General features: G+C 40.6%; 1 protein-coding gene across 9 annotated transcripts in view; it reads left to right on the top strand.

Annotated features, from left to right (window-relative positions):
• The window catches only part of LOC134563423 (alpha-synuclein-like), an 87,024-nt gene that overhangs the window by 38,405 nt on the left and 25,584 nt on the right, over nucleotides 1–23,035 (top strand). The window contains exon 1 of one of the 9 annotated variants that reach the window (XR_010083370.1): nucleotides 15,717–16,226. The exons of the other annotated variants lie outside the window; for them this stretch is intronic. The gene's annotated coding sequence lies outside the window, so the exon portion shown is untranslated. Of the gene's footprint in view, nucleotides 1–15,716; nucleotides 16,227–23,035 lie in introns of those variants that run through there. 9 annotated transcript variants of the gene reach the window in all.

Genomic DNA, 23,035 nt, shown 5'->3' on the forward strand with positions numbered 1-23,035 from the left:
ATAAATGCCAAGCCAATTCCAATTAATAAAATAGAATTTTATTAATTAAAGAATTACAGGACATAAAATTTGGGCAAGCCAGCAATTGGAAGTTCAGTGTCGATGCCCGGGATCGGCATTGGATGAACCTCAGCTATGGCCTCTATCGCACCGTAACTCCCCCCGTTCATGAATTGGCCCTTTTAGGGGTCCCCTTTTTATACAGTTTATTTTGCCGGCGGCAGAGTATTTCCCCACAGTTCTTTGTCTTTGGGTCTGTTTCTTCATATTCATTTCTGCCGTCTGGTCTGATGAATGGGGCTCCCAAGGAAAGATGAATATTTAGTTCGTCCCTCCAGTGAATGAATGGGAGGTGAAATCCTGAATGGAAGAAATTCTCTCGATTCGTATCTCCCGCGATGGCTGGGCACTTCACAGTTCCACTGCCCCAGAGGACTGATTCCAATCTTGGTTTACCCTTTATTCTGGTGTTAATAGTGTGCTTCCTGATTTCCCGACAGGGGCATTGTCTTTCCAGGATTTGCGGCTTTTAGGTGTTGCCCGTCCTGAAATTAGTCGGCTTCATGCCCGACCTGCTTGTGCATTTCATTTTACAAAACATATTTACATTTTATATACACCAAAACACGAATTACATCCCCTTTGCCAGGATGGCAAAGGGAGGGACTGTCCATCGCTGGGAGTGGTATTGAACTTAGGAAATGCCGACTGTTTCAACAAAATATAAAGAATTTATGCAGAGTGTTTGTTATGGGCACTTCCTGCCCTGATCTGCCAGGTAGACTGGTGGGAGATCAGCACCAATGTGCTTTCCTGCTTTTCTTACAAATCATCAATTTGCAAGTCAAGGTAGGCTTTTTATTACCCTAATGCTCAGCTTCATTTTTGTAAATCTATTGAAGGCTACCTTGCTTGTCTATGGGTGAACAGGTACAAGACTTTTATCCACAGCAGCTGTGCAGGAGAAATTGAGTATGTAGCTTGGCTAGATACATCTTTATTAAGATATAGCAATGATCCAGGAGAAGTAAGAGCTCATGTAGACTTTTAGGGTTTTCTTTACATTTAGTGGAACGTATCTGGCATTCAAGGAGAGGAACAAACCTGTCATAGCATTTACCAAACATTTTTCAGAAGGAAGAAAACTTGAAATAGTTTGGGTTTTTTTTTGTTTTGACGTGAACTGTCGACTATTTGCAAAAAACATTTCAATGTAGCTGTTAAAATCATTACTGTATTTCAAGCTACTGGATGTAGCATATTTATGAAGAGCTTTTGTGTTGCAGTATCTCATCTGTTATGTCCCGTATTGTAAGACCATCACGTAATTTCTAAATGTGATATCTGAGATGCATTGGATTGTATGGGTTTTTTTAAACCTCTTCTGGAGGAGAGGCAGGAATTTGGCTAGCTCATCTCCAGACATTGTGGCTTGTTTTTCAAAACACCCAGTTAGCTGTTGGTTGCTCTTTGTTAGAACACACTGTGCTTTCACCAAGTGTCATTCTCTGTGTGGCCAGTATGAGACTGATTTGAGAAGGGGGGGCAAAGAAGTGCAGAAATACAAGTTATCTTTGACTAAAAGGAGCTATCTTCTTCACAAATGAGGCATTGCATGAAGTTCCTTCCCACACTTGTTTTGGATGAGTAGCTAACAGAAGCTTTGAAGGGCTACTAGTAGGATTCAAGCTATGCAAGGAGTGAGGGAGATGAACCAAGAAACTCCTGTTTTGGCTGATGACTTGATATGTCTCTCTCAAGAAGCAGATGGCTTCAGTTCCAAAAATCAAAGGCCAGGAGTGCAACACCTGCATGCTCTGTGGACTGGCCCTGGAAAGACTTGGGATATGCATGAGAATCATTCACTGTCAAAACTTGCTCATGCTTGAGTGCATGATTCTTGTGATTGTCTTTGTTCAGAAGTGCTAAACAGGCTTAAGTGCTTTAGTATGTTGATGTTAAAACTAAAAGTGCATCAAAGGTAAGACTGCTGTTCTTTAGCCAGCTAACAGTGCTTTGGTGAGCAGATGAACAGAACTGCAGCCACTGGGGCTGCTCAGGAATGCAGGAAGGTTTGACAGGTGATTGCAGAAAAAACAATCAGAAGAGAATAGGCGTATTGATAAGGTAAAATAACATACACATCTACAGAACTGGTTATGTGGAACTATAGGATATTTTAACAATGCTAGTACGTAATTCTGTAGTTGTTCTGATGAACAGTAGGCTTTCTCAGTCAGGTCTCTAAGTGTACTAGCTAAAAGGAGATCATAGTTTCAGTAAGTCAGCCCTTGGGATGTTTCCATATCTGGGCTTTTTTGAACTCTGTATTTGAACAGTTGTGCCTTGTTTCTGCTTATCTTTTACTGTTGGAGCAGTGCATGCTGCAGTGTTCAAATTCTTGTTAATAATCTCAGCCATCATCTGGTGAACTTGTATATGAGAGAAAAATTATAGTAATTGTCCTTGACAAAACAAGAAACCAAAACCCTGAGAGTTTTGCCACCAGGCGTTATTGAGTAATGATTAAATAAGTCTCTGGAGGGTGGAAATAAATGGGATGTGTACTTTTTCTGGCTTTAAATGTGACATGAAAATGTTTTGTTCTTCATTGTTCCTTGTGTTGTTCTTCCATAGCATCTGGAGTGTTGTCTTCTCCATTGTGGGAGTCAACATCAGTCATCTGGGCAGCTCCTCTTCCAGTAGCATCAAGCACTGGGTGGATAATATCCACAAAAGTACTGAGCAGCAAATAACATCATAGTCTTACCATGCAAAATGGTGTTAGGGTCTGTTAAATTCATCCCTTGTTCCCATTTGATATATCTGCTGCATGAAGAAGGGCTATTATGAGCCTGTCAGCTGTGAGTTCTGTCTTGTACTCTTGATCAACGTGATAGATCTAGATTGTCAAGGCTTGAAAGCAACTAGAATTGACTAAGAACAAGAGGGTAAGTCTGGTACAGTGATGGCTGGTGGCAGTTAAATTTTCTTACTTCTTTTGACAGTAAGTTTTTATTTCACTACTTGTTCAGCCACCTCAGCATAGACTGTCACTCTTTGACAGCAAGTAAGGATGATCTTGTCAGTCAAACCTACTCAACAGAAAACTTCTTCCATTTACTTGGTGTTTGATTTCTATTTTGCCTTTTATTCAAAATTGTTCTGATCTTGGAGTACTTCATTATGCCATATAAATAGTTTTGTTTTTCAAGACTGTGTAGACTGAACATCTGATAATCTGAGATAATTTGGTGCATGGCCATATTTCTTACTGAATACTTTATTCTATTTCTTGGTCATCAGTAGTAACATAATTGGGATATTAGTAAAAAGTAGAAATGCCAGACAGCATGATCTTCTTGTCAGGGAAACTGCTTCTTCATCTGTGAATATATAAAATAATGATCAGTCAAGCATTTCACAAAAGTGCTTTGTGATTAAAAAAATAACACAGATGTTAGCTATGCTCTTGGACAGATCATCCAGACTGTCATCTGTTTGCTTTCCTGAAGTTCTATTGTATCTATTTGCATTTAGTCTATTGTGATGGCATATACTGCCTTTTAACTCATTTTCCCTTCTGAAAGATCACTATATTAACTCTGAGGTAAGTAGTAATAATTTAGAACTGTCCTGTTTTTTGGGTTTTTTTACTGCTTTCTCTTACACCTTTCCCAAGCCAAGCAGTTTGGTTCTTCATTACCTTAGACTCTGAAATACAGTAAGCTATTACAGACTTCATACTGTCAGAGAAGCAGACAATTACTGTGAGGTGATGGGAGTTTGATTTGAAATGAGATAGTGATCACAAGGCTGGTGGCTTTTGAGTTTTCAGTTACTTAATGAAGCCAGAATGGTAGAATAGTCTGTCTTCTAGTGCTTTTCCATGTCCATCACTGGAAAAAAGGTGTTTAAGTGGAAATGGAACAGAGGGCATTTTGTGGTTCCTATGGAGTTTGAATTATTTGATTTTTTTTTTTCAGTCTTATTACTGGTAATCAAGGATGGAGACGTGTTTACAAGAGGGGGGCATTTCAGAGTAGACATGCAGCTCTTAAAAGATCTGTGAGATGTTGTCTTGGGTTATGTAACCAAAAAAAAAGTGTATTCTATTTCATCTGTTGAAACCAGTTGGGGATATTTTTTTTTCCTTTATCTCTTGTAACTCCAGGGGTGAGGGGGGCGGATGCCTTCTGATAATAGGCCAGCTGTTAAAACCAGGTGGAGCAGTGTTTCTTATCTCTTCCACCACTGTCCACCCTCCAGTTACATCATGCCATTGTGAGATGCTCTACAGGGTGGGGGGGGGGGGAGGGTGGAGCCAGCTGTTCCTATCAAGATAAAAACTGAGATGTAGGAACACCAAGCATCCTCTTTTCTACTGGATTCTCAGAGGAAGACCAGACTCATCTCACCACCACTACAGGATCATCTCTACTCCAACAGAACCACATCTGTCACTCCAGTAGGACTTATTTGGACTGCTTCCAACACCCTGGCCGACAGGGTGGCAGGTCATATTCCTGACTCTGTCAGGGTTTTCTAGGACTTGTTTGTTTGCTTGCTTGTTTTTTTGTATTACTGCATTTGCATTTTTAATATTCCTAGTAAAGAACTGTTACTCCTATTCCCATATTTTTGCCTGAAAGCTCCTAATTGCAAAATTGTAATAATTTGGAGGGAGAGGGTTTTACATTCTCCATTCCAAGGGAAACTCCAGTTTTCCCTGACAGATACCTGTCTTTCCAAACCAAGACAGATGTGTAAAACTTTGCACCAAAGTAATAACATTTTTAATTTCAAGGAAAGAATTTTGCCTTGCTTGTTTTTACCATGCCTTCTAGTGCATCTACTAATTCTATCCTCCTTGTGATTTAAGTCTCATCTTAGTAGTTGGGCTGTATTTGAAGTGTTTCCTACCAGAACACACATGCAGTACCATGAGATGTGATAGCAGTGCCATTCTGTGTGCGTTTTTCTCAACAATCTCTTCCTTCCGCATCACATTATTTGGACAGGATTGGGTCAAGTGCCACATATGAATGTCAATTTCTGTTTGAGAAAAGAGTTAGGAAACTGAATTAAGTGTTCAGTGCCAGTTAATATTTAAAGATACAGTTAAAAAGTACGTATTCAGACTACCTGAGCAGGCATCTGTCCAGACATGATAGACATAGGTGCTGTAGAAAGAACTGTATTTGCATGACCCTACTCCATTTTAGAAGATGGTGAGCCCATGAGTCCTAGTCAGTCTCTCAGCATTAACTAATTACCTCTGGGTCCAATCCTTGTGGAAAGTAAATCACTGCACCTCTTGCATGGCTGGGGAGGAGGATGCCTTGTGCCTTGGTGGATTGCACTGAAGAGGAACACATGCAGACTGGTGTTGGTCTGAAGCTGCTGTGTCAATACTTTTCTTTCTGTACTTGTAAGCATGGACCAGACCCACAAAACTTGTGTTTCTGAGTCACAGGGGTCGTCCTCTAAGCAGCTACGGTGCTTTCCTCACACGCAGTGTGAACTGTAAGTAGAACACGATATATATTTTAGTAGTCTTTGGGTGAGGACTCCTGTAGTGGTTGTCTGAAGTCACACTGTATCCAAGAGAGTGTAGTTTGAATGGATGGAGTGGAATATACCTCTCAAGGCTTTGCAGCTGCACAAGCTTTGTTGTGTTGGGATTTACTCGTATTTCATCCAGGAAAAAAAAAAGTGACAGAAGTGTGTCTCACTAGAACAGGATCCTGAAACATCCAAACTGACAAAAATCATTAGTCCTTACACTCTGAAAAGCATGGGGATTATTTCAAGGAACTTAAAAATAAATGTCACTTTTAGTCTTCAGAATAGGTGCTTCTACTCTGTTGGAAATACAAGGCAGTAAGCTTGGATTTCTCTTGCTGTTCAAGAAGTAGAAGAATATGAGCTGCATTGATTAGTCCTATTAGTAGTGTTGATGTCAGAGGTATGAACCTGAATTGGTCAACTGTCTGCCAAACATGGACATGTAGCACAGGTTCCCTACCACAGCATTGATTTAGGCAACTACAGGTAGTGTTTAAATGGTTATATGGAACATGCTCTGGGGCTTCACCTGCAACTATTTACTGGTTAATACACACCAGCACTCCTAAAGCATTTTTAAAACTGTGCTTTCTACAGTTTCTGAACACTGAAAGAAATCTTAATGCCATCTGTCTAGTCAGGCACAGCCCAACCCGGATGAATTGCTGATCCTCTTAAATTTAAACTAATTAAATTTTTAGTTGGGTGATGACTGTCTTCAGTTTTCTTAGAATAAAGTTTTTTATAGTAACAGGAAAACAAAGTTTGGTAGCATCTCTTTGAACAACATTTTTATTTAAAAGCTTATAGTACGAGGCAAGGGGGAGCTACACCGAGCAGCATGAAATTCAGATGTGACACGGAGTTGAGTTGTTCAGACTCAGAGCTGCATCTTTTGGTATTGCTGCTTAAGTGTTCAGCATTGGGCCAGATTTGCAATGTAGATTTAAGTTGTTCATTGTGCTTCTTGAAAATACAACCATTGCTGAAATGTTTGAAGTTTCTTATGGTGTTATTGTTTTGCTGATTTTTGGAAGGAAAAAATAGGCATTAGATGTCTTAGTTCTTTTGTTTATGAACGTCTTGGATATAAGAACCTAAGAAGAGGTATAAACATTGGTGTGGCATGCAAATCTCGTCTCAAAGATGCAGGATGTGCAGGGCATGGTCTCACTCTTCCCTTGCCTGGAGGGATTTTCAATTAAGGGACTTCCTAACCAGAGAGGTCAGAACCATTGTATGACAAGTGCTGTGTTTCCCTGTGGTACCTCTCAACCTGTCGAGCAGTTATTTAAATCCATTTTTATTGTGGCACTGGTGGCTGTATTTGAAGTCCTTTAGTTTTCATCTGTTGTCATGGGTTGGCACCGGCCAGATGTTAATGCACCTATGAATATGTTTTTTCCTTAACAACTACTGTGGGATGTGATCAGGAACAGAGCAGAGCAGGTTTAAATCTTGAAAACAAAAAAAAACCACTAAAACTTTATTACATTACATAAGAACAGAGACAGAAAAACTCTTAAACACACACAGAGACAGAAATAAAAACTTCTCAGAACATTTCTTCTCTCAGTTTCTACCCCTCACACATTACTCTTCACAGACCAAACCTTTGGGTTTTAGATTAAACAATCACCACTTAAAAAAACACCAATCTTCAATTCAGCAAGGGAGAGAGGAGTCTCTCTCGCACTACAGACTGTTCTTCAGAAAACACGGGTCTACCCCTTATGTGTTTCCATGTCACCCCTGGCACCGCCTGGAGAAGTCTGCCAGGGTGACACTCTCTTTTTCTTATGTCCAGCGCTCTCACCGCTGTCCATAGTCTGAAACTGCATACAGGGCTCTTTTAAGGATACTTGCATGCCGAGCTCTCTCCCTTTTTACTCAGGGGCCGAGGTTCCGAGAGCAGGTCTCCCCTGAGGGCAGAGGGCGCCACCTCACCCTCCCCTTCTCTTCTCTGCTCGCTCCACTCTTCAAGTGCCAGTCACTGTAGCAAAAGCAGGGGCAGCTGTATCTACTTAAAATGCAGTTTATGTTCAAAAGAGACTTAAGTTCAGTCTATGACTAACATTATGCAAGAAAAGTCTAGCTCAAAAGCCACTCCTCTTCAATCTTTGCCCATCTGGTTTTTTTCTCATCTCTTTTTGTCATCTCGGTCTCAGGCTGCTTCCCTCTCTCCTTTGAAACCACCAGTCATGAGAATCAATGTCTAAGAAAAGTTTCTTTCTGCCAAGCAAGGGTTAACAGTTTCTGGCTCCCAGCAGGGTGCGGGCTCAGGCCCTCCCAGGCTCGGCAACTCCCACGTGGCTGGGCATTTTCTCCCGGAGTTTGGGGGGGAGGGGGGTGAGCACACACAGAAGGTACTTCCACAGTTTTTCACCCCTCCATCCTGGACGGGGCAGCTCAGTTCTAGTCTTGTCTACTCTCTTCTCCTCCCGGAGCTTTAGCTTACTTCAGTTCCACCACGTGGCTCTCCTCCCCCACTCAGCCCAGAGCTGAGCAGGGGAGAGGAGATGTTTCCCTGCTGAAACCAGAATCTAAAAGAGACTGAACCCACTTAGAGTCCTGCTTTTAACTCTTTGTGTCCTCAGAGGCGTGTCTAAACCTCCGAGTGACCAATCCAGGTGCCAGCAGAAAAGCTGATTACTGATTGGCCTGCCCACATCTCCCTGGAAAAATTCACCTCCCCCCGCAACCACGACATCTGTGAAGACAGCTGATCTATCATTGCTTATCTCTGTGCTGTTTAGCAGGCAAAGGTCAAGTTGATGATCAAAGAAATATCAAATCTGAGCTCTTGAGATGATCTTCATCCTGGTATTTTTTGACATTCACTGAGTTTCTATTTGCATGTCTTGAAAAATATGCACCTTGCAATAAAATGGGAAAGGGGAAATCCTAGCTTTTTATGTAACTTGCTCATCCAGTAGAGCTGTGCTGTTCTTATCTTAGACTGAATGATTATAAGAAACTGGGGGGGGGGTGTGGTGGGGGGTGGGAAGGATAATCTAGTCTTGGTCCTGGTAGCCATCTTTTTCCTGTAGTGTTTTCTAATACTTCAAAACTTTGTTGTGCAGAAATTTTAGCTGTTGTGTCCATAAATGTGTGAACAGATTTCAATTTCCATTAATTTCCCCATTATTCAAAATTATTTGGCTGTTTCAGCCTATCAGTTGCTCTGTCTGCTATTTGCAAGTTTATTTGCACTGTGCATTTGGTCACTGATTGCATGGAATGTTCTTGCTCTTGGACAGAACGTCTTCCAAGCTCACAAAGCCTTTTTTGAAGGAACTGTGCAAATACATTACTGTGTGCATATTTGCTGTGGCTTCTCATATGATAATAGAATGTAAATAAAAGGAATGATGAATGCTGTTGAAATGGTTACAAGAGTTGTGTTTGCATGAGTGTTCTGAAATATTTTGTAATGGCTTAGTGTGACTGCAGCTTCTCATGGATACTTTTTAAAATAAGCATTGTAAAGACAGCGTCTTCAAGTTGTGGGTATTATGAGCTTTAGCTGAATGATAGTTGTGTAGCAAAACTTAATGAGTTAGTTAATTTTGTTGACCTTTAAACTCTTCTTCTTAGTTTTCTGACCTAACAGCCAGAAATGGAGATGTGGCATCTCTGAGCTGTCATTTGAATATTTTGGGGATTTTACACATCTAAAAGTTACGCTTGGCTCATGTTTTTAAGATTTCCTGCTACAAATAGTTGTGTGGGAGTTTTTAAAGTGAGGCTTTAAGATTGTGAACAAATTATTTCTGGGATAAATTCTGAGAGTTTAATATTTGAGATTCAGATTTTAGATTTTTGTGTTCCTGTTCTGCTGCCAGTAATCAGAATTTCTTCCACTTCATTACCACTTCTAAATCTGTGACTAGTATGCTGTCTTTTCTATCACAGATCTTTTAAGGAAGATATTTTTTAAAAATCCTTTTAGTAACTGATGAGACACCTTCCTTCACACTGAAACACTGTCATTTGTTATTCTTTCTTTACAGCTTAAATTCAAAAGGCTTTGGTGTTTTTTCAAATCAATTTGAATTAATTTTTAAATTAAGATTTTTGAGGTACAACACCAGCTGCCTAGGTAAAATCTAACTAGAATAATTTAACTGTGCACCCTTAATTGACTGATTTTATGATTCTGTGCAAAAGAAGCAGTCTTGCTGGGCAAGATTTGCTCTGGTGTTTTATTGCCTGTGCTTCTGTTTCCATCTAGGAGCAGGATTTTCAGCTGTGTGTAGTTGTTGGCCGTTGCAGTCAGTGCGAGAGTTACTGATTTTCTCTGTGAGAGAAACTTTAGTGCCTCTGGTGCCATTCTCAAATCCCCACCCAGACTATTGACTTTTTGCTCATGAAATGTGAGTGGTTGTCACTTGACTTTCATCAGTGGACCACCTAAAGATCTGGTGAAGTATTGGATAGAATATTTAGTCAGAGGATAATCAGATTTTCAGAAAGTCTTCAGGGATTTCACTTCTAGGGGCTTGGGATATATTTTTTTTTTGTTCGTGTAGGCTTGTACTAGTTATTTTACTCCTTCTTCCAAAGCAACTTGGGTGAAGGTTTCTTTCAAATGTGATGCTCTTACTCAAAGGCTGTGAAAAAGAAGCAGTGTTTGCATGAGAAAGTAGAATAACACACATTTTAGCTTTTTAGTGATGTAGTTCTCTCCCATCAGCCTCTGCTTACTGTGCAATGGGGGCCTATTTTTGGCAGAGGAGAAGCAATTCAGTGAAGATTTATTTGCAGATAATGTAATAAATGCTGAGACAATTTCAAATTAATAAATGATTTTATTAATTGTAGAAAAATAAATGGACAGAATTTCAAGTGTAATAAATGCCAATCGCTTGTTTTTAAAATTTATAAAAGTTTAATAAAAATAAAATGGTTATAAAAATAATAATGCAAATATAGTAATAAAGGTTAAACAATTAGAGTTAGGACAATTAATGAGACAATACCAGCAAAGAATTACAGCCCGGGCTGGGTACCTCTTTCTGGACCATAGTGAGCTGGGAAAAGGACCCCGTTAAAAGAAAATTTACCCCTTAAGAGGAGTAACCTCATGATTATGCATATTTTATTTAAAACAAGAAATTCGCCTGGTACTTGTCAAAAACTTTCTGTTAATCCCCAGGCGCCTTTGAGTCTAAGTCAGGCTTGAAGAGGTTCGTTTCTGTTGATAAGGAGAGACATAAATTCTTCTCCACTGGAAAATTTAGGGGTCTCTGTAATTGTTATCTCTGTGCGAAGAATTTCTTGATTATCTCCTTTTCTTGAGCTAAAAAAAAGAATATCTCACACGCATAGTTTCTATTTTAACCACTAAAGCTTGATTTTAATTACACTACTGTTAGCGTGGGAAAACATATAACCACACAAAGGCGATCATATGCGGTTCTTTATTTGAGCACGCGTGGGGCACAGGGGCATACAGTGCCCAAATCTTGTGCCCAAGAATACAGAGTCGATTTGTGATTTTTATAGTTTCAAATGATACATATGTCAACTAACCTCCACTCCTAGATAGTGGTTATCCTATTTCTTAGTTACTATCTTAAATCATACCTACGCTTTACCCTGGGTTCTACTTGATTTGGTTAAAACAATGCTTCTCAATTATCTCCTGGGCTGGAGTCATACTTAAAACAATAGTATGAAGCTAGTTGCAGAAGCTGACATTTGTTCCAAAGCCAGGCTATGTCAAATTAAGATTGTGCGTCTTCTACCTTCCCCCAACTACCCGCAGTTAGCTTAAACAGAAATTATTTTAACTCTCCACTATCACTACTACATTTACTATATTACTAAAATGTTAATACAGCATAAGTTTCCAACCTAGCATAATACATATAATAAATATCTGCGTAGAGCCATATAATATGCATTTTTCACAATCCTCCCTCTTTCTATTTATAGTTACTTTGGCTCGAGCAATATTTATTGCTTTTCAGCCTCCAATTTTTGTTCATTTTCCTCATAAATCAATCTAGCTTCCTGGAAGGGGTCTTCTATTTTATTTTGTTTCTTTAATACCATAATCCTTTGCACCGTTTTTGTTGTATCCAGTTTTTGATCCATGGCCACTAATTGCATACCTTGAAGTACACTAGTGATGAGTCAAATGAAACAAGGGATCAAACAAGGAAGGAATATTAGACCAGCTGTAGCACATAAGAGGAAGAAGCCTAGTTTTTTTCACCATTCTATTCCCAACACATTATCCCACCAGCTAGTATTTAGCATTGGTTCCCACCTTTGAACTGGTACATGGGCGATTTTTCTGATATCATTGACTATATCCAGGACAGCATCCCCGTTATCATCTATTTTTAAACAACAGTCCAATGTATTGAATTTTCCACAAACACCCCCTTCTTCAGCTAATAGACAATCCAAAGCCAACCTATTCTGATACACAGCTGCTCTGATTTGGGTTTGTTGTCTTGGTATTAATTCCTTTGCCCGACCAGTTTTGTTTGTTATTATCTCTACGGCTGCTTGAAGTCTTATAATACGATTTAACATATAAATGGGAGTTCGATATCCCGAACTTCCATCTTGTGCCCAGGTGGCTGGCCCATATGTTTCCAGTATAAGTTCAGGGGGCCATTCCTCGTCTCCCCATTTTTGGAATCTCCCAATTAAGTCTCTCTTGTTTCTTTTTAGATCCTCATAAACTGGTATCCCTAAGTGATCCCCTTCAGGCCCTGGCAAAATAAAAAATCCTGGCTGTATGACTCCCAGAGTACAGCTCCCTTTCCACTGAGAGGAGAGTTTTGGGTATGCCCTTTTTCCACGTATCCAGAATAAGCTATCTGGAGCTTTCCAATAATCCAATTTTTGCTCATCTATATTCTCCCAAAATTTAGAAATCTCTGGGATGCCAACGTAAGGATTTTTCCCTGTATCATTACACTGAAAAAGTCTGATTTTATTATTATACTTACAATTTCCTTTTTTTACTTTTTCCTGGGTCCAATGCACGGTAGGTTCTTCTGGAACCCACCATACAGAGGTTCCATTACTAACCTTATATCTTTTACAGAGAGTTTTTCCTACTTCATGAAGGAACTTTTTCCCATTGCGCCAAAGACATTCTTCCCCTATGACTACTGAACTCAAAATCCATCCCTCTGGTTGGTTTTGTCCCCTTACACTTGTCTGGTTCCACTTAAGGAGCTCAATTGGGCCTAAGCTGCTGCTTTTCCATGGCCATTCTTCTGACATCAAAGCCCCTCCACAGACCCAACAATTGGTTAAGTTCCTTACTTATTCTTTCTCCCAATTCCACAAACTGATTTTTAGCCATCTGTGAAATATCTATTTCTTTTTCTAAGTGACGTTCCAATTTTGTATACAAACTATCAAGTGAAATTGGTACAGGTTTAGGTGGTGGTGCTGGCCTAGCCTTTTTGTTTATCAATTGCTCTTTTACCAAATCCTGTGCTTTATTTCCAATAGCGTATGTGAAGCACATCCATTTCTCCCCTTTTGGGCATTCACTTCCCCCTAAGTTTTCTGCAATCCAGTACTTTTTCCCATTGTGCATGCAGTTTCCTAATTTGGAAGGGTTATAACAGTGACTGTTGACATGAGTGTGAGAAATATAGAAGGAGCCTCGGTGTCTTTCCATATACAGTTTCCGATAACACCTGTAGCATGGCCTTGTCACTATCCCAAAAGGGAAGAGAGAGAAAATGAGTGACAGAAAAAGGAGAGGTCCAGTATGGCTTATACTCCCACCTCCCATGCCTATGGGGTTGCAACCCACAGCAGGTGTATGTGATCTTCTTGGTGGCGATTATAGAGGCCAATCTGGTCTTGCCCTCATTTCTCTTGTCACTTTCTCTTAGCTAATTTCCAGGCAAATCGTTTTTGACACTCCTTAACGATGGTTTCCCACTGTTCCTCAGCTATTTCCCATTCAACAGGCACTAATAATTCCCATCGACAAAACAAAGTTATTATTTCAGTTGCTTCAAGTTCTACTTGGATCAGGGATCCAGTTGGTACTTGACACTTCTGCAACGAGAGCGTCGCTTGTGTGAACTACAATACCAATTTTTTTTCCACAGCTCAAACATTTACATTTAACCCAACTAGCATGTCCAGTATTTGGGTGAATCAAACAGGGTATATTGCGTAGCACTGACTGAGGTTGTAATTCACCCTCCTCTTTGTATAAATCACAGGCTAAGGCCAAAATAGAGGGGTTTTCTGTCCGAAACAGTCCCGATCCTCCTGTCTGCGGTGGCAGTATTCCCCTCCAGGGAGGGTACCGGAGGTGCCTCAAAGTTTGTCCAGGCGGTATTTGAAACCACTGATGTAAACTCGGTCTGACTTCCCAGTCAGGTGTGATCCTGCGTATGTTCCTTGGATCATTTGGGCCTTCCCAGTTCATTACTACTCATTCCCACTTAAGAGTTAACTTTGTATCACCCGGTTCCGATGATATCATCCACTCCTTAGGCTTTTCCACAGGTCCTTTTATTCTGCTGGCGTGGATCCACCCTCGTTCCCTGGTCCGGATCGCAGCCTCGGTCGTCAGCAATACCTGAAAAGGACCTTCCCATTGTGGAGTTAAAGATTGTTCTTTCCATGTTTTTACTAACACCCACTCCCCTGGGTGAATATTATGGATTTTAAAGTCTAAAGGTGTGGTTTGAGGGATTATTCCTTTTAGCCTCAAATTTTCAAGAGTTTTTGCAATTGTGTTAATATATCCTTTAACACTCCTTTCCCCTACCTCATAGGTAGCGTTTTCATGTTGGGTGGTCAGAAACAGTAACCCAAACATCATTTCATAAGGTGACACTCCCAGGTCTTACCTGGGTTGTGTTCGGATTCTCAGTAATGCTAAAGGTAAGCACTGTACCCATGACGTTCGGGTTTCAACTATTAATTTAGTTAAAGTTCTTTTTAAAGTCTGGTTCATCCTATCTACTCGGCCCGAACTTTGTGGGTGCCATGGGGTGTGTAACTCCCATTTTATCCCCAAAGCTTGAATTAATTGTTGTAACACTTTTGACATAAAATGTGTTTTTCTGTCCGAGTCTATCCTATTAACCATTCCATATCTTGGAATAATTTGTTCCAAAAGAGTTTTCCTTACCATGTTAGCTGTAGCCTTGGCAGTGGGAACTGCTTCCACCCAATGAGTTAAATGGTCTTTTATCACTAGGAAATACTTCCATCTTTGAACTTGAGGAAGCTCAGTAAAATCTATTTGGATACTTTGAAATGGTCTAAGAGCTAATTCCCGACCTCCCAATGTGGTTTTCTCATGGTGACTGCCATAATTTTTTCCTCTAGTTTAGTTTTTTCTTCATCTTTCCGGACATAGACTTCCTGAGCTTCCTTCAATAAGTCATCTAATGGTTTACCAAGCTAATCCTCATTTTTTTCTAATTTCTTTCTAAAGTCTCGCCAAGCATTTGTAACAAAGTTAATTCTCAACAAAGCTTTCCCCACTTCAGTTTCAGGATCTGTTCCGAAATATTGTTTTATATTTCTCCTAAGCCTGTCTAACCATTCGGTTGGGGTCTCTTCTTTCCCCTGCTGTGCTGCAAAAGCCTTTTTAGCATTTTGCCCTCGCGGCGCTGCCTCTTTTATTCCCTTGATTAATGTATTGCGATAATCATCCATATGTTTTCTCCCTTCCTCTTTATTTTGACCCCACTCCGGGGGTTCTGTCGGCATTATGTCTTCTCCAGGGGGCCCCTGTGTGTGTTCCCTGTTCCAGACTTTTATTCCTGCAGTTCTAACCACTTCCCTTTGTTCCTGAGAAAATAGTATTCTCATTATAGACTGCATTTCTTCCCAGGTATAAATGTTTGGACCTAGAAAGTGGTCAAGTTGTTCAGCTGTGCCTATGGGGTCTTCCAAAATCCCTTTGATTTCCTTTTTAAAATTCCTGACCTCAGAAGAAGTCAGGGGAGCATTCACAAATCCAGTCCCACCTCCTCCCATCGGGACTTCTCTCAGTGGATGTAGACCAATTTTTTTTCCCATTCTTTTTCTGTAGTTTTGTTTTCATGTAGTGAGGAATAGTCAGGAGAAAGTTGTCTCTTAACTGCACTTCTAGTATTTTTATAAGGAGCATCTTCTAGGGACAAGGGGTTCTTTTGAACTGTAGCTGCGGTTTCCAAGGGCCTGGGGCTTCGGACCGGAAGTGAGATGTCTGGAGGACATACCACCGAGACTTGGTTCTCCAGAGGCGGAGCATGGGCAGGGTTTGCTGCCAGAACTGCTGAAGGGGGAAGCATTTCCGGGGGTGGCCAAACTGCCGCGCGGTCAGCCTCCATGTGGTTCATGGCAGCGGTACCACCCGCTCCTAACAAAGGCAAGGCAGCGGCGGCAGCGCTCAGCGCAGCTGGGACTGGAAAAACTGCTGGGGATGGGGCCAAAAAAGCTGCTGCGGGAGAAGCTGTCAGAGACGGGACGGCCGGGACCGACGGGAACCCGCCAGGCGCAGCCAGCGAACCAGCCACAGACCAGCTGGGCAGCAGGGGGGAACCAGCAGTGCCGCCGCCGCGGACAATGGGGGGGGAACCGACGGGGCTGCCGCCACGAACAACGGACTTGCGCCTGGGACGGAAACCGGGGCAGGAACAAACGACAAGCCAGGACCCGCGGTAAGCGCTGGGACTGGGACAGGCACTGACACCGGGGCCAGTGGGGCTGAAGGAAGCAGCTCGCCAGGACCCAGAACTGGCGTTGGGGCTACCGGCAATGCAGGCGTGTCTTGAAAGGGGGGGGGGGTAAAACTTGCAAAGGATCCCATTCTTTTTCTTTTGCTCTCTTTTTCTCTTGCTCCCCTTCCTTCTCTTTGCCTTTTTTCTTTTCTTGTTTTGTTTCAGGGATTTCTGATACCTTAAAGATTTTTATTTTCCTAAAATCCGCTGTCCAACATGTGACATATTCTCTTTCTTCTGGATTAAACAGTTCCTTTGAGTTTGCAAACATATTTAGAGCCTGACAAATCCATCTTTCAAAGGAACCATATCTAGGCCAATAAACATGATCAGATCTTATTTCCTTTGTTGGCCATTCAAGCATACAAAATTGTATCATCTTTACTTTGTCCTTTTTTCTTGTACAAGGTTTTTTTTCCCAGTTGGCTAACATAACTCCCAGGGGACTATCTTGGGGTATCTCTGTTGATAATTTCTTACTCCTTTTTTTCTTTCCTATATTCTCCTTACTGGATTTCTGTCCCATTTTTCAAGATTTTATCTATTTAACCCCCTGCCTCTGTTTTTCACTTTCCTTTCACCACCCAAATACCACTTTTCCTTCGACTATATTTTCCAAAAAAACCCCTCCTTTTTCTCACACTACCTTTCAATACAATACACTTCCTCTGAGGAACTATAATAAAGCTTAAAATAAAACAATCTACATTGCCTATACTTTCATTCGTCCACATTCACTCCACTTTATTTTTCACTCAATCTCACACACAACAAAACAACCACAACAACAAGGTACCTTTTATTTTTCAACACATCTATTACACTTTTAGGTGTCACTGGCCAGTCCCTGTTTTCTTGGATATCCCTCAGTCCACCTATATTGTTCCCAACCCCAGATTCTCTTGGGCATATCCTCAATTCTGCAGATTTTAACTTAACCCTGGATGCTCTTGGAATATTAATTTCCTCAATCCAGCAGGTAATAAACCCTGGGTGCTCTTGGAATATTAAATTCCTCAATCCAGCAGGTTTCTAATCAATCCTTTCAACATATTTTACCTTCTTTTTTTTCCCAATGGATTATGCCAGGAAAGTCCTTGGCTTCCTCTCTCCAAGAGGTCCCACTCCTTCCCGGAGACCCAATCCCACTTTTCCCCGGGGGGTTCTCTCACTCTTTTGTTCTCACTCGCTTCGTCTCCGTACTGGCCGTTTTTCTCGCGAAAAGATGGTACCGCAGCGTGGGAAACTCCGCACTCACTTAGCAGGTCTGGGATTACCAGCCCGCCTCTCTCTCTTACACACACACACTCATTTCCCCCGCTTCGTCCACCCCAACCCCCCCAATCCAAGCAATTACTCACCGCTCCTTTGTCCTTGGGTCTTTGTTCTTCGTGTACACGTTAATTTTAGGAGCTAATTACTGCAGTTTAGGGAATTCTCTCCCTTTTCTTTGCTTTATTGTCTCTTTTTTGTCCCCGGATCTTTATCTGCTTCTCTGTGGTCACACCAGGGGAACAGAGCAAGACTTCCTAATCAAGGCAGGACGCGTCTTCTCACTCTAATTCTCCTACAGAACCCACAGCGAGGTATTAATAACCATCCTCTGCTACCATATTGTAATAAACGCCAAACGCTTGTTTTTAGAATTTATAAAAGTTTAATAAAAATAAAATGGTTATAAAAATAATAATACAAATATAGTAATAAAGGTTAAACAATTAGAGTTAGGACAATTAATGAGACAATACCAGCAAAGAATTACAGCCCGGGCTGGGTACCTCTTTCTGGACCATAGTGAGCTGGGAAAAGAACCCCGTTAAAAGAAAATTTACCCCTTAAGAGGAGTAACCTCATGATTATGCATATTTTATTTAAAACAAGAAATTCGCCTGGTACTTGTCAAAAACTTTCTGTTAATCCCCAGGCGCCTTTGAGTCTAAGTCAGGCTTGAAGAGGTTCGTTTCTGTTGATAAGGAGAGACATAAATTCTTCTCCACTGGAAAATTTAGGGGTCTCTGTAATTGTTATCTCTGTGCGAAGAATTTCTTGATTATCTTCTCCTTTTCTTGAGCTAAAAAAGAATATCTCACTTGCATAGTTTCTATTTTAACCACTAAAGCTTGACTTTAATTACACTACTACATTTACTATATTATTGAAATGTTAATACAGCATAACTTTCCAACCTAGCATAATACATATAATAAATATCTGCGTAGAGCCATATAATATGCATTTTTCACACAGGTAAGCTAACAATCAAAGAATCAGTGTCGAGTCCTGGGATCGGCAGTGGGTGAACCTTAAGTACGGCCTCTATCGCACTGCAGCTTCCCCTGTTCACGTTTTCGGTTCCGTGAGCCCAGTTTTTATACAGTTCTTTTAGCGGGACAGAGCATTACTTCATGCTTTCTTTGTCCTTTCAGTTTTCCTTCATATTCATGGGGGTCCATCCTTGCCGCTTGGTTGGTTGAATCAGCTTTCCTTCATATTCATGGGGATTCATCTTTGCCGTTTGGTCCGTTGAATAGTCCTTCCTGGGGAGATGAATATTAGGTAGGACTTCTGGGAATCGCATATTGAGATGCGTGTCCCCGGCTCAGCAAGGCCCATCTTGGTGGTAATGGTTGGGTCGTTTGCAATCTCATCTCTGGTGAGAACCCATCTTCCTTGGATCTTCTCTCCTTTTCTTTTGTAAATCCAGTCGTTCCCCAGTTCCGGCAAGGTTGTTCCCGAATCCGTTTACACCCCCCCCCCCCCCCCCCGACTTGTATGATTTTACTGTTTTTTCCAAAAGGCATAACTTGATTTATATTATACATACTTTATAAACACAAATTATCTCACATCATTTATCGCAGATAACTACAATTTAGACTATTTCCCAGTAAAAGAAACTTAAATTGCTGGTTGTCCTGTTAAAAAGTACCAACTAATTACTTTGTTTCCCTCTCAGCAGCAATAAAATATATGATATTTCAGCATTAAAAATTAGGTCACTCTCCAGGGCAATTGTTGAGTGACCCATAATTAGGATTCTAACTTCAGGGTGTCTAATCTGAGATTACTTATCCTAAAATAGGTATTTCTAAAGTGCTTCCAGTGGGACTTGTCAGTGTTACTAATTCTGAACCACTCTTAAATGAACACAGCTTTGGCCAAAATGTCCAACAACAAAAATTCCTCCAGTTGGTGATTAAAACCCCACACTCCACCCAAATGCATGCCATAAATAAGTGACATACTCCTACCATGACAAAATTAATTGAGGAGAAAAAAGACTGATGGTAAAACTCATAAATGTCATCTTTGTTAGCATGGGACATGTAGGAGCCTTTTCTAAAAAGGAGGATTCAGTGCTCTGTGAATAGATGGGTACAGTATGTTAAGGCTCATGAATAACATAGTAAATCTCAGTGTCTTGAGTTATGCAATGTGATGTTGGGAATGCTGTTTCTCACTGCCTAATTTGTAAGATGTACTGTTCTGCCATCTACGACACAGCGCTGAAATTAATGCTCCTTTGGGGAAAAGGAAATGAAATAAGGTCACTGGTTTCATTTGTTTGGGCCTCTGAGAAAGATGGGATTTTGTTGAGTTCAAAACAAATGTGGTACAGAGTTGTCAGGGCCCCAGGGACTCCAATTGCGTAACAGTGCAAGTACAAATGAGGGTGAGTCAGACAGAAACCTTATTTACTGTGGCCCTAGTGAGAGAGCACTGAGATGGCATCTACCCCTCTCTGGTATTACCCAAATTCCCAAGTGGAGAGTTGGAAACCATCACGTACTGTTAGCTTTTAGTCAAAAGGAATGTCCTTTTAGGTAAGATGAACTTCTTAGCCAAACCCTTCAGTTTTAAATACTAATGGTTTCACCACCACAGAGTCACTAAAAGCAAGGAGCATGAAAAATTGAGATTTTTCTAAAGGCTCTAGCTGTAGCCACTAGGGCAAAAGGAATGATTGTGATTGTGGAAGTTGAGGAGGTGAGCTTTTCACTATGTTGACTTAATTTCCTTTGCAATTGCTTAGAGTTCAGCATCTTTTATGTTTCAATTAAGTTATTCCCTGTTAAAATACAATTTGATACATAATTCTGCAAGTTTTATTAGGGTTCTTGGTAATTTTTTTTTAATGACCTGAGAAACTCTTAAGGAATCTGACTCAAAAAGAATCAAGACAAACTGAGATTTAGAATGGGAGTAGCAGGGAAATAAAAAATGGCCACAATGTGTGTCAAAAATCTCTTCTGTGAACATCCTAGTGATGAGTTATGACTCCTGCTGGAAACTGATGAAGAAATCACTGCACCACTAAAACCTGGGACTGCATGTTCAGCCAGCATCATCCTACTGTGAAGAATTTGAACTCAGCATCAGCTGCCTAGTGAAGCCTGGCCCTAGAGCTTTGCTTCTGTGGCATGGCCACCAAATGTCCCAAGGAGGAACATGCAACTCACAGGTGATATGCTTAGCTGCGCCTTGAGGACCCAACTCCACATCCTGCAGGAACAGAAAATAAACCCACATTGTAGTTTCAGCAAAAGAGAAGCCACTGATATACTGCATGCTCTCCACCCTAATTTTTCTTCTTCTACGAAGGACAATGAACAGAAGTGTCAGGGATTACAGAAGGAATGATGGATAGTGTAGTTCCTGCAAGCATTTAGTGGGCTATTTTTCTCTGGTTGAAAGCATGGGAGATGAATGAATATCAGAGTTCATAAACTACATTTAGTAATGAGGGGATGTGGTCAAAACAGAGGTACAAAACTTGTGGCTAAGGTGATGATGGGAGCTGCATAACTGTGAAAACAATCTGCAATTTTCCAAAGAACATCACATGAAAATAGTAAAAAACCCCATTAGTTTAACAGGCAAAAAAAAAAAAATAAAATAAAAGCAGCGTCAGCATATAAATTGATCAGCAAAGATCTGGCAGGGTATCCAATGCAGAGAATGTGGCTGAAAAACAATTAAAGGCTTCCTTTTTCTTCAGGAACAATAGGAGTTTTGGCCAAAAAAAAAATAAAAAAAGGAATATTCATCCTGAACCACATTATTTGGGTAGTACACAAAGTTGCAAATGGCTCCCACTGGAAACTTGTTTAAATGAGGAAGACTTTGTTCTCTACATAGGATTTATGTCCCTTTTCTCTGCTAATGACAGGGAGGGAGCTGTGTGTGTGTAAAGCACATGCCAGGAGGGTTTTCTTCAGAGACGATAATGTGTTCAAAGGACAATTTTCCATATGGTGAAACTGGGGAAGACAGAATACGTGAAGGCTTTGTCAAAGCATCTTTAGATGAGCTGGAGTGTAGTTATGAAGCTGGTGAATTTTGGACATGTGATCATTAACAATTAGATGTTCTATCCTGGGAAATAAGCAGAGACACTGGGAATAATGCAGGATAAATTGCTTGATGGCAGACAAGCACGTGGTCAAGAGAAGCTCCACAAAAATATGGGAGGTGACATTTGCAGCTGGTGACCCCATAGCAAGCTCTGTGCATCCTCACAGATGTCAAGAGAAAATCAGAAATTAATATATTGTGTTGTACTGTAAAAAAACCCAAGCAATTTCTTTGAATTGTTGTTCTGGGGGGAAATGGGGACAGTGATACTCAGTTAAGGATTAGTGCAGGAAGCAGGGAAGAAAATTCAAGGTTGGATGGATCAAGTAAAGCTTTTTCCAGGCTCTTTCAGTACTGGTTGTAAATGAAATGGCTGATACTGAGCCCAAGCTGCCTCTGTGACAAAAAGCATCACTGAAACAACTTCCATAAAACTAAGATAACTTAAGGGCATGTTGCTAGGCAAAATTAATTTTTAACTCAGGAACTTAAAATGCCTTGGATGCACTTTGAGCTTTGAAATTTAGATCCATGGATGGAGGCTGCTGGAGAAGTAGGAGGAACAGTTCTGGTCTATCAGAAATGAGCTGCAGCTTTGCATTTAGTCACTGACAATCTAATCAGTCTGTTTCCCTACCTGCAGAGCTGGTAGGATGTTTCTGCCTTATCTGTGTAAAATATGATCTTGGCATGCCATTGTAAGCAAGGGGAAGATTTCTGCAGAGGTGAACATCAGTACAGTGTGTAGTAAAGCATTCAGAAGGCTGAAATTCATGGATGTGACTGACTGAGGTGTATAGACTTTTGTTTGATCTCACTTTAACTCCATGAAAGAGCTTGAGCACCACTCTTCCCAAAAATCATTCCTGTGCAAGACAGGTTAGGCCTGGATATTTTGTGCTGAGTAATCTATTGGCCAGAATGTGATTAAGTGGAGTCCCCCAATAACTGGGGCTCATAGGTAGCATAATGGTAATGTTAGGAAAAAATGAAAAATTGAAGCATTACGTGGAAGTGATGGGAAGAGCGATTGAATGTAAGATGTGAAGCTGTCTTACTAGCTTTGGGGTTTTGCTTTTATATATTTCTTTATGGTTTTGAGTAGTTGAGAGATCCCTTTCCTCACTTCATTCACATATTTCCCATCAGAATCTCTAGAGAAACAAAGCAATCAAAACCAAGGACTAATAGTTTCAGCAAACCTAATGTGAGACTTTTCCTTTCATTATACCATGGTTCTTGGATGGGTAATGATACCTTTTGCTATTTCATTCATTTTTTCATATTGATTTAACCCAGTAAGATCTTAAGAGAATAAACATTTCCTGTGCTATTTAAGCATTTTGTTTACATGTGTTCTTTGATTTTATGCCAAATTATTAGATCCCAAATAG

Source organism: Prinia subflava, chromosome W (genome assembly GCF_021018805.1).
Source record: "Prinia subflava isolate CZ2003 ecotype Zambia chromosome W, Cam_Psub_1.2, whole genome shotgun sequence".
In the NCBI taxonomy this organism is placed as follows: domain Eukaryota; kingdom Metazoa; phylum Chordata; class Aves; order Passeriformes; family Cisticolidae; genus Prinia; species Prinia subflava.